Below are 10,163 nucleotides of genomic sequence, written 5' to 3'. Positions count from 1 at the left end.
GATTAAGTGCCTACTGTGTTGCATGTTTATAATCTGTTTTAAGTATCTACTTGCTATGACATGTTGAAAATTATTTTACACTAGCTTATCCTTTCTTTTTGTGTTTGTTCTCTTCTTTGGATTTTTCTTTTGCGATGATTACCAAATCCTTGGTGTGAGCAGATGTCGAGACTCTTGATGATCGTGATGTTGGCGGGGAGGTTGCGGTGTAGTTAGGCTTCCGGGATCCTTTATCGCTCATTGTTGAGCATTTATTCTTGTGTACTGTTATTTTGTAATTTCTTGCTTTGTGAGCACATTTTCAGTTTAATCTAATCTATGTTTAGATTTTATTCATGGCATTGTGCTGTGTCTTCGGGTTTCTATTCCAGTATAATTTGGGATAACGATAAAAGGTTAATTCTAATATACTTTATGTCGATGTTCTAGTACGTACTATAATTATGTGGCGTTCTATTTATTAGAATTATTCTATTGGAACGTTACATATATAAAATCAAAATTTTATAGAATATGCGTCATATATAGAATTAGTATGAAATAAATAAAATTTTATTCAATAAAAGAATTGACAATTTAATCAAATAAAAGTTTCATAAAAAATTGAATACTTGTTAATATATATATATATATATATATATATATATATATAATTATAGAAAGTAGTATAATTAACTTAATTAAAATAATAAGATAACTTGAAGAGATTATTTATTAATATTAATAAATTAATTAATTATCTAAACTTCTATAAAAATATTTTTTAGTGTTTATAATATCTTCTGTAAAACAAATAATTGGTTTTGAAAACTATCACTTTTAATTTATTTATACATTTATTTAATCACAACACTCATAAATATGAACTAGTGTTTAGAGAATTGAACTTTCAAAGATTTTCAAAAGGAAAACAGAATTATTAACTCATATATATTTTCATAAGAATAATTGTGAACCATTTAATTGAGAAAGCTTTATTTAATTAAAAGAAATATAGTTGACATATTAATATTATTACAATAAATACGGGCAAAATATTATACTATTATTCAATTTAAAAGAAAAAATTTCATGTGAATTAAATAACAGATATATTAAAATGTATTAATTTTTTTTTTAAATCATAAATTAAAGAGGAAAAATTCAAAATTTTTGTTGAGAGTGGGATTTGAACCCACGCCCTTTCGGACCAGAACCTTAATCTGGCGCCTTAGACCAACTCGGCCATCTCAACTTTGATAAAATTGTTATAATATTGAACTTATAATACAACATATTAACAAATAAATTATTAATTTTGTTACGTAAGGGTTGAAAACTTTGATATTTTTATTACATTAAGTTTGAGTTATAATTAATTTGAATGTTTAGAATGTTTAAAGTGATTATTTTAGTTTTGATATGAGTTTAGTATAGAGGGTTTCTTTTTTGAAATTTTGAGTCTTCGGTTAAGTTTTATTCTAAATAAATTGAATTGTTTTTTTAATTTGTTAAAATATTGTCATAAACTTGTTGGGCTTCTAAAAAAGAACATGTTAATTGATTACAAATTGTAAAATTAGAAAACCTTTAGACATTTCATACTTTAATGTCACTTTAATTAAATAAATATAGTTTTAATCTATTAAAACTACTTAAAATTGATACTATAATACTAACAAGAGTTTAATTCAATAATGAACTTAAATGTGACTTACGAACATAGAGTTTAAATCCTTTATATATTTTCAAACAAAAAGAAGAACGAGTATTTATTCTAAAAGATTCATAATGGGAAGAAACGTATAAAACTAAACGAAGAATTTGAAAAAAAAAAAATTACTTCCTACCAGAAAAAAGAAAACCTTCTTTGAAATTGTAAGACTTTCACAGATTCTTTGAGATTACTTACTCACAAATCTTATTCCATGTATAGAAAAAAGTGAAAACTAAAAGAATGTCATATGAGATACCTACTTATGTTCAAATTAATATTTCTTCACTTAATTTAATATCGATTGAGATAAACTATGTAATAATGATTTTTTTTTTAAAGTATGTATAGCACTTTTTTAAAAAAGAAATTGTTAAAATTTAATATAGAATGAGTTGAATTTTATTCAATAAAATTTATTTTATTAGTAAAGCAAAAATTTCATTTTGAAATCTTTGTGTATTAAATCTTCGTTTTTATTTAGGATGGTTCGGCTAATTATCATAAAAGAAATTAAGTAGTTGTAATAATAAATTTTTACAGAAAATTACTGTCAATTTTTTTTAAAATATTTTGTGTAAAACATTTTTCGTAACAAATTTTATTAAAAATACTTGTAAATTTATAATTTTATAAAAAATTATTCACAAAGAAATTATCTATCAATTAAAATTCTTAAAAAAAATAACAAAAAAAGGTTTTTTCTTGAAAATATTTTTGACAAATTTGTAAGAAGATTTCCATGTAATATGATAATTTTTAGTAGTGCGAATTACTTTAAGTATTTTTTTATTTATTTAATTTTTATTAGAAATTATGTGATTTAAATGTTCAATAAGGAAACTTAAATATCTACCATGTATTTTCTATCAATTGGTTTGTATACGTTGTAAACAATATTTGAAAGTATTCATCTCTGTTAATGACTAGAAGTATATATACATTTATCGGATACATATATGACTTTCATTTGTATCATAGCTATAGTATCTCATCTGTGTATTTTTATATAAATAGCAAGAAAATTGCAAATACTTGATCTCATATATTAACTAAAATGGTTATTTTTTTTATCAAATTTTTAATAGCTAATGTAATATAGGGAATCCAAATAGATTGTTACATTTTAACCTCTGAACACTGTTTTCTGCGTTTTTCTGATCTGATAAAACAAAATTGGCATGCAAAGTACCGATGCATGGCTGTCTGAGATGCATTCTCTGCCTTTTCTCTGGAAATAATCAAAAAGTAAATTTGTCCTTTTTTTGGTTTCAAAGAATTATTGTTTTACAAATGATTCCAGTTACAACTGTGATGCACCAAAGAAAATCCTCAAGAAAAACCATTTATTTTGAAAAAAAAGAGAGAATGTGATTTAACCAATACATGTTATCACTTTATATATATTGTTTGTCTGTTATTTGAAAATTTTAAACTAACAACTAAAATAAACAATATTTTGCTTAGAAATAAGAGAGGAGAAAGTAGTAAGATTTATTTTGAGATTATTATTCACAGGTTCTTCAATTACTTAGTGAAACTGTTCTGAAGAAGTTGACTTGCAAAATATTAATGGAGCATTGGTGATCTCAACAAAATTTATTCATCCAATATCTGTGATAGATGTGAGATTTAATTTTATTAGTGAATCAATTTAATGGCTGAACAGATAAAGAAGAATGACAGACATGAAAGGTCCAAATATATGCAGAAATGACAGAAACTGATTCAATACACATGGAAATATCTGAATGCGTGTACAAATGGCAGCCATGCAAAAGGGTAAGATTCATCATTCAGAGGGACCAGGATGAATCACGGATATCACAGTAGCCATTATCAAATATTTTGTTCTTATTAAGGAGCGTTACAATCAAAGTTTGTTGTAATTTGATGGGATAAAATTTAATAGGGTTAGCAAAATGAGATTTGACCATCGTAAACATTGAAACATGATTATCTAAGAGAGAGAAAAGTAATGCATGGTTGGAAAAAGAAAAGGAAAAGTTTCTTTGACTCATAAAAGTTACTGAATCTCTGCTTCGTGGATGCACATGAAAATGGTTTTATGCAAAATGCCAAATTGAATTGTGAGATTCAACCATACAAAATCCACCGATAGTTTGTCTTATCAGAAAACCTTGAAATGTGTGGTATGAGCCAATGAATTTACTGATACACTGTGTATTCAAACATGCATTTACTATACTCAGCAAAAGTTCCATTTCTATAATCAACTTGTTCAAAATGTGAAACAGATTAACATGAACGCATTAATGTATTCAAATATCCATTTACTTTGGTAATCAAAGTTTCATTTCAACATGCAAGTGGTTTAAAATGTTAAATAGATTAACATGAACACATTAATGTGGCATTGAGATGGTGAAGTAAGTTACAAAACACAAGACTTTGGTAAATTGCGATATTACTGCTTTAAGAGAAAATTTCGGAAAATAAAAAGCCAAGAATTAAAGCATCTGTGAGAAGGAAGTGAATTACAGTGGCCAAACTTTTCGTCAATTTTTTGTCGTTTCTAATAATTCACTCTGCCTTCGATGATGCTGTATTTGATCTGACATACTTTTATGAATCCCAATTAACGTTTTTGCTGCATCAGGAATCCACCGATGAAGCTGCCAATTAACGTTTTTTGTGTCTCCTTATGAATCCAGCGATGCATGCATCAGTTCTGCATCGCCTTAATAAGAGTGCCACACAAAAATAATGTGAAAAATGCACAAACACATTCTATCAAAATGTTGTTTTCTTTATAATAAGTGATTATTTATTGCTATTTAAAATATAGATTTTACAGTAATAAGCTGACAAACACCAAAATTATTACTTCTCTTCCTAAACATTTTCTTTAACAAATATTAGTTTAATTATTTCTTCAAGAGTGTAGATAAAAAAGTAATTAACACAGCACTTGTTACTAACAATGTATCAGAACATTTATTGTTTGCATTAAAAAAGAGAAGAGTATGAGAGGATCAAATAAAAATTTATTTTCTTTTCGGTCCGTTTTCCGATATCTTAAAGAACAATGTTGTATTTTCTTAGAAAAGCCTTTGTCATGAAAATATTGTATTAGTATATTCTTAATACTGTTTATTGGACTAAATTGATATTTTTTTTATTTAATATCTATTTTCACATTTCAAAATTGAATTACTAGTCTTATATAATAAAAATAATTAAATATTGATAGAATTTTTACAAGCACGGGTGGGTTCTTATATTGCGGCTATATAAGTTCACAAACTCGGCGTCTCCTTTCGTCTTTTGTTTTTTGGGTGGGTTCTTATATTGCGGCTATATAAGTTCACAAACTCGGCGTCTCCTTTCGTCTTTTGTTTTTTTCTCATTCTCAAAATTGCAGTCGCCGAAAGTTGTCTGTAAGTTTTCATATTTCACGTTAAATTGTTGAGTTTAAAAAGATTAAAAGATTATAATTGCAATTCTTTTTCTTTTAGTGTTATCAATATTGTTTCAATTTTAGTCTTCTTCTTTTAATAACTAACTGTTTTTATTCATTTCAAGATAAGTAACAGAATATTGGTGTTCAATTTATAAACGCATGAAACCTTAATTTACATTTACATATTTCTTTCATATACCGTTTGAAAAATCTAGTTTATGGTTTATGTACTTGTATTGTAAATTCTGAATATAACAGATTTTGATTATTCCATCTTCTAAACCATGTGATTTTGCAAACAGGTAAGAAGAGATGGAAGAAATGCATGGAAGTATGTTATCTCATTGCATAAAGAATGAAGGGATGCTGCTGCTAATCAAATCAACGCTTTCCTCTCTTTCACAGCAAAAACATTACGTTACAGCATCAGGTTAGCATAAGTCGATACAAAAGACAATAAATATTTTTACATTTTTTCTTTTGTTTTTCTACATTCAATTGACACTGCTCTGTTATTATTATTAATTTTGAAGGCAACAATGATCTTAAAGGTCAATATATGGAGAAAGTTCAGGAAACCTGGTGGTGGGTGAGTATCTTTGTTTCTTATTGCAAGTATGAGTATTCATTCATCTTTGTTTCTAATATTAATGCTAATCATTTCTCTACTTTCATCTCCTCAGGAAATTTATGGAGGCTGACACCCGTCTCTAATACGACGTCGTCCTGATTACAGCTGAAGTCAAAACCAATAACAGAAGTTATATTAAAAATAGAGTTACCATGTGACATTTATGTATTATTTTATTAAGTTTCTACTGTTTTTTTCGTTTCATTTAAAGATGTAATGAGATAACAAGTGATAAAATGATTCCATCACTTTTATGTATTCTTTTGTTATATTTTCAGTGTGTCTTTTCTTTGATCTCAGTATATAGTTATGTTCTATGTTAATCATATTTCCTTTCATACTCTCTATTCTTGTTTTGCTAATTTGGGACGGTTATTTTAAACCTTTCTTTACTATTAATATAATATATTCACTATCATTTAAAAGTACATGTGTAATAAGCAGATTTTGACCATCGTAAACATTATTCAGCTTTGAAACATCATTATCTAACATATAGAGAAAAGTAAAATGCATGGTTAGAAAAAGAAAAGAAAACTTTAAAGAGGATAATAATATTGATAGTAATTCAAGGTTGTGAAAGGGATAGTTGAAGGGATAGAGAAAATGTGTAGATAGTAGAGTGTGAAAGTAGTAGTTGGAGAAGTGTATTTGTAGTTGAGAGTAGTTGTATTGGATGTTGTGTTAGTTGTTCTTGATATTACAAAATGGTAGGATACATGGGTATTTATAGACCCATAAATTATTCTAGAAACTCCTAGCTAGAACTAATGCAAATACTTCTAGATTTTTCTACATAGTTGAATGTTCTTGATTTTTCTTTCTATCCTAGGCTTTTCTCTGATACTCTAGAAGTTTCTTTACATTTCAATAACTCTATTTTATATTTTTTTAGATTCTTCTAGAATTTGCATTATACTTTAATACTCCTCCTTGATGCAAATTCGGTAACTCCAAGCATAACGCGTAGTAGTTCAAATCTTGGTCTTGGTAAGGCCTTTGTGAAGATATCTGCAATTTGATCTTCTGTCGGGCAGTACTCAAGTCGTATCTTCATATTTGTTTCCGCTTCTCTGATGAAGTGGTATTTAATTGCTATGTGTTTTGTTCTACTGTGATGTATTGGGTTCTTCGTCATTGCGATAGCTGATTTATTATCACAGTTGATTGTAGTAGGTCCACTTTGTTTCTCTCCCATATCTTTGAATATCTTTCGAAGCCATATAGCTTGACTTGTTGCTTCAGCAGCAGCCACATATTCTGCTTCAGCTGTTGATTGTGCAACAGTTGCTTGCTTCTTTAATGCCCAAGAGAATATTCCCGATCCAAGCGAGAAAGCATAGCCTGAGGTGCTCTTCATGTCATCTATTGATCCTGCCCAATCACTATCGGTGTAGCCAATGATCCTTGAGTTAGTCATGGTTTTGTACCATATTCCAAACTCCTTTGTGCCTTGTAGATATCTTAAAATTCTTTTCCCTACTCCATAATGAATCTGACTTGGCTTTTGCATGAATCTTGATAGAAGACTTGTGGCATACATAATGTCTGGTCTTGTGGCTGTGAGATATAAGAGACTTCCAATCAAACTTCTGTAGCGTGATGCATCTGTTTCTTGTGCTCCATCATCTTTTTGTAGTTTCTCATTTACCACCAATGGAGTAGCGACAGGTTTACAATCATACATCTTGAACTTCTTCAATAGGGCTTCAATATATTTCTTTTGAGAGATAAATATGCCGTCTTCTTGTTGTTTCACCTCTATACCGAGGAAATAGTTCATCAACCCAAGGTCGGTCATCTCAAATGTCTTCATCATGTTTTCTTTAAATTCTTTCATCATCTCCAAATTGTTTCCTGTATAGATAAGATCATCGACATATAAGGAGACAATGAGGTGATACTGACCTTGTGCTTTAATATATAGTGTTGGCTCACTTTTGCTCCTCCTGAATCCTTGATCGATGAAGTATTGATCAATCTTGCTATACCATGCTCGAGGAGCTTGCTTCAAGCCGTATAAGGCTTTTTTTAGTCTTAGTACTTTGCCTTCATTGCCTTTATTGATGAAACCTTGAGGTTGTTCAACATAAATCTCTTCTTCGAGCACTCCATTTAGGAAGGCTGATTTGACATCTAGTTGATAGATGTTCCATCCTTTTTGTGCTGCTAGGGCTATTAGAGCTCTTATTGTATCTAGTCGTGCGACTGGAGCAAATGTCTCATTGTAGTCGATTCCTGGTTGTTGTGAGTATCCTTTTGCGACCAATCTGGCCTTATGCTTTTGTATAGTTCCATCAGGATTGAGCTTTGTTTTATATACCCATTTCACTCCAATGATGTCTTTTCCTTGAGGACAGTTTATGAGCTCCCAAGTGTTATTCTTCTCAATCATTTTAGCCTCTTCTTCCATAGCCTTGACCCATATTTCTTGCTTTGATGCTTCCTCATAGCAGTTAGGCTCAATCATGGCCATATTGCAGGTTTCGTATATGTCTACCAAAGATCTTACTCATCTTGGAGTGGACTCTAGTGAAGAATCTTCTAATGGAGGTGGAGAAGGCGTACCTGAAGCTTCTGCCTCTTCTTGAATTTCTTCTTGATATTGTTGCACTGGAACTAAAGTGGTGCTTTTAACAACTTTTTCTTCTTCCCAATTCCAAGAAGCATTTTCATCAATTTCAACATCTCGACTAATGACGAGCTTTTTTGTTTGTAGGTTGTAAACTCGATAGCCTTTTGATTGTGTGCTATATCCCAAGAATATTCCTCGTATAGTCTTGTCTTCAAGCTTGTGCCTCCTTTGATCAGGAACATGTATGTAGCAGATAGATCCAAATACTCGTAGGTGTTTGGCTGATGGCTTTCTTCCACTCCAAGCTTCAATAGGAGTCTTGTCTTTGACTGCCTTAGTTGGACATCTGTTTAAAATGTAAACTGCAGTGTAGACTGCTTCAGCCCAAAAAGTGTTAGGCATACCTTTCTCTTTTAGCATTGATCTTGCCATCTCCATGACTGTGCGATTTTTTCTTTCTGATACACCGTTTTGTTGTGGAGTATATGCAACTGTGAGTTGTCTCTCTATGCCTTCATCTTCGCAGAATTTGTCAAACTCGTAAGATGTATACTCCTTTCCACGATCACTTCTAAGTACTTTTATTTGTTTTCCACTTTGCTTCTCAACAAGGGCCTTGAATTTCTTGAATATTCCAAAGACTTCTGACTTTGCCTTTAAGAAATAAACCCATGTCATTCTAGAGAAGTCATCAATGAAGAGGATGAAGTACTTGTTGTTGTGATGTGAAGGCGTCCTCATTGGTCCACAAACATCAGTATGGATCAACTCTAGTAAGTCTTTAGCTCTCCATGCTTTGTCGGTCGAGAATGGTAATCGATGTTGTTTACCAAGGAGACATCCTTCGCATGATTCATTATTCTCTTTTAAGCATGGAAGATCTCTCATCATGTTTTTCTTATATAGAAGCTTTAAGGCATATGTGTTGAAGTGGCCAAATCTCCTATGCCAAAGCCACGAGTCATCAACTTCTGCCTTCATGGCAATATTAGTTCCAGGTTTGAAGCTTATGGGAAAGCTTCTATTTCTCTTCTCCATTTTTACTTGGCCAATTTCTGTCTTTCTACTGTCATAAATTTTGCATGTATCTTTCTCAAAGTGGAGAGAATATCCAGTCTCCATCATTTGACCAATACTTAAAAGATTTTCTTTAAGATTGGGAACCAATAAAACACCCTTGATGAATTTCGTACCTTTCTTTGTCTCCACCATGACAGTTCCTTTGCCTTGAGACTCCACTATGGTACCGTTTCCTAGTCGAACTTTGACATTGACAGATTTATCAATGTCTTTGAAGATGCTTTGATCTTTGGCCATGTGATTGCTGCATCCCCTATCCAAGTACCAACTTTCTCCTCCGTTAGGAGATTCTTGATTGGCATAAAATAAGCGTTGCTCCTGATTATGTTCTTCAGCAAAGTTTGCTTGATGCTTATTTTTATTACGACAATACTTCTCTACGTGGCCAAATTTCTTGCAGTATTGACATTGAGGTTTTCCATGATGCCAACAATCTTTTTCCATGTGACTTGTCTTTTTACATATGCCACATGGGGGATATTTTCCTTGATGAGTCATAGGGAAGCTTCTAGAATTTTCTTTATTTCTAGAAATTTCTCCTCTACTTTTATTTCCTTCATATTCTTTATTCTGAGACCGTAATTTTAGTTTTGATTGAAAGGCATTTTCGACTGAGTCTTCTTCATGCCTTTTCAATCTTTGTTCATAAGCTTCAAGAGAGCCCATTAGTTGTGTTACTGACAATGTGGCCAAATCTTTTGTTTGTTCAATCGCAGTTGCGATTGCATCATATTTTTGGGGAATAGAAATTAAAATTTTC

At 30.7% G+C, this 10,163-nt stretch overlaps 1 long non-coding RNA gene and 1 other non-coding gene across 2 annotated transcripts; one reads left to right on the top strand and one right to left on the bottom strand.

Annotated features, from left to right (window-relative positions):
• Positions 1–1,153: 1,153 nt before the first annotated feature.
• On the bottom strand, positions 1,154–1,234 carry TRNAL-AAG (transfer RNA leucine (anticodon AAG)). The gene has a single exon. It is a non-coding gene; the product is annotated as a tRNA-Leu (tRNA).
• A 3,751-nt stretch (positions 1,235–4,985) lies between these two features.
• On the top strand, positions 4,986–6,025 carry LOC114168267 (uncharacterized). Its single transcript, XR_003600652.2, has 4 exons — positions 4,986–5,094; positions 5,420–5,547; positions 5,651–5,706; positions 5,801–6,025. It is a non-coding gene; the product is annotated as an uncharacterized LOC114168267 (long non-coding RNA).
• The last annotated feature ends 4,138 nt before the right edge of the window (positions 6,026–10,163 follow it).

Source organism: Vigna unguiculata, chromosome 11 (assembly GCF_037176805.1).
Source record: "Vigna unguiculata cultivar grain cowpea cultivar isolate G323 ecotype 2 chromosome 11, ASM3717680v1, whole genome shotgun sequence".
NCBI lineage: Eukaryota > Viridiplantae > Streptophyta > Magnoliopsida > Fabales > Fabaceae > Vigna > Vigna unguiculata.
The sequence above is the reverse complement of the archived record's forward strand: the minus strand, read 5'-3'. Positions and strand labels throughout refer to the sequence as shown.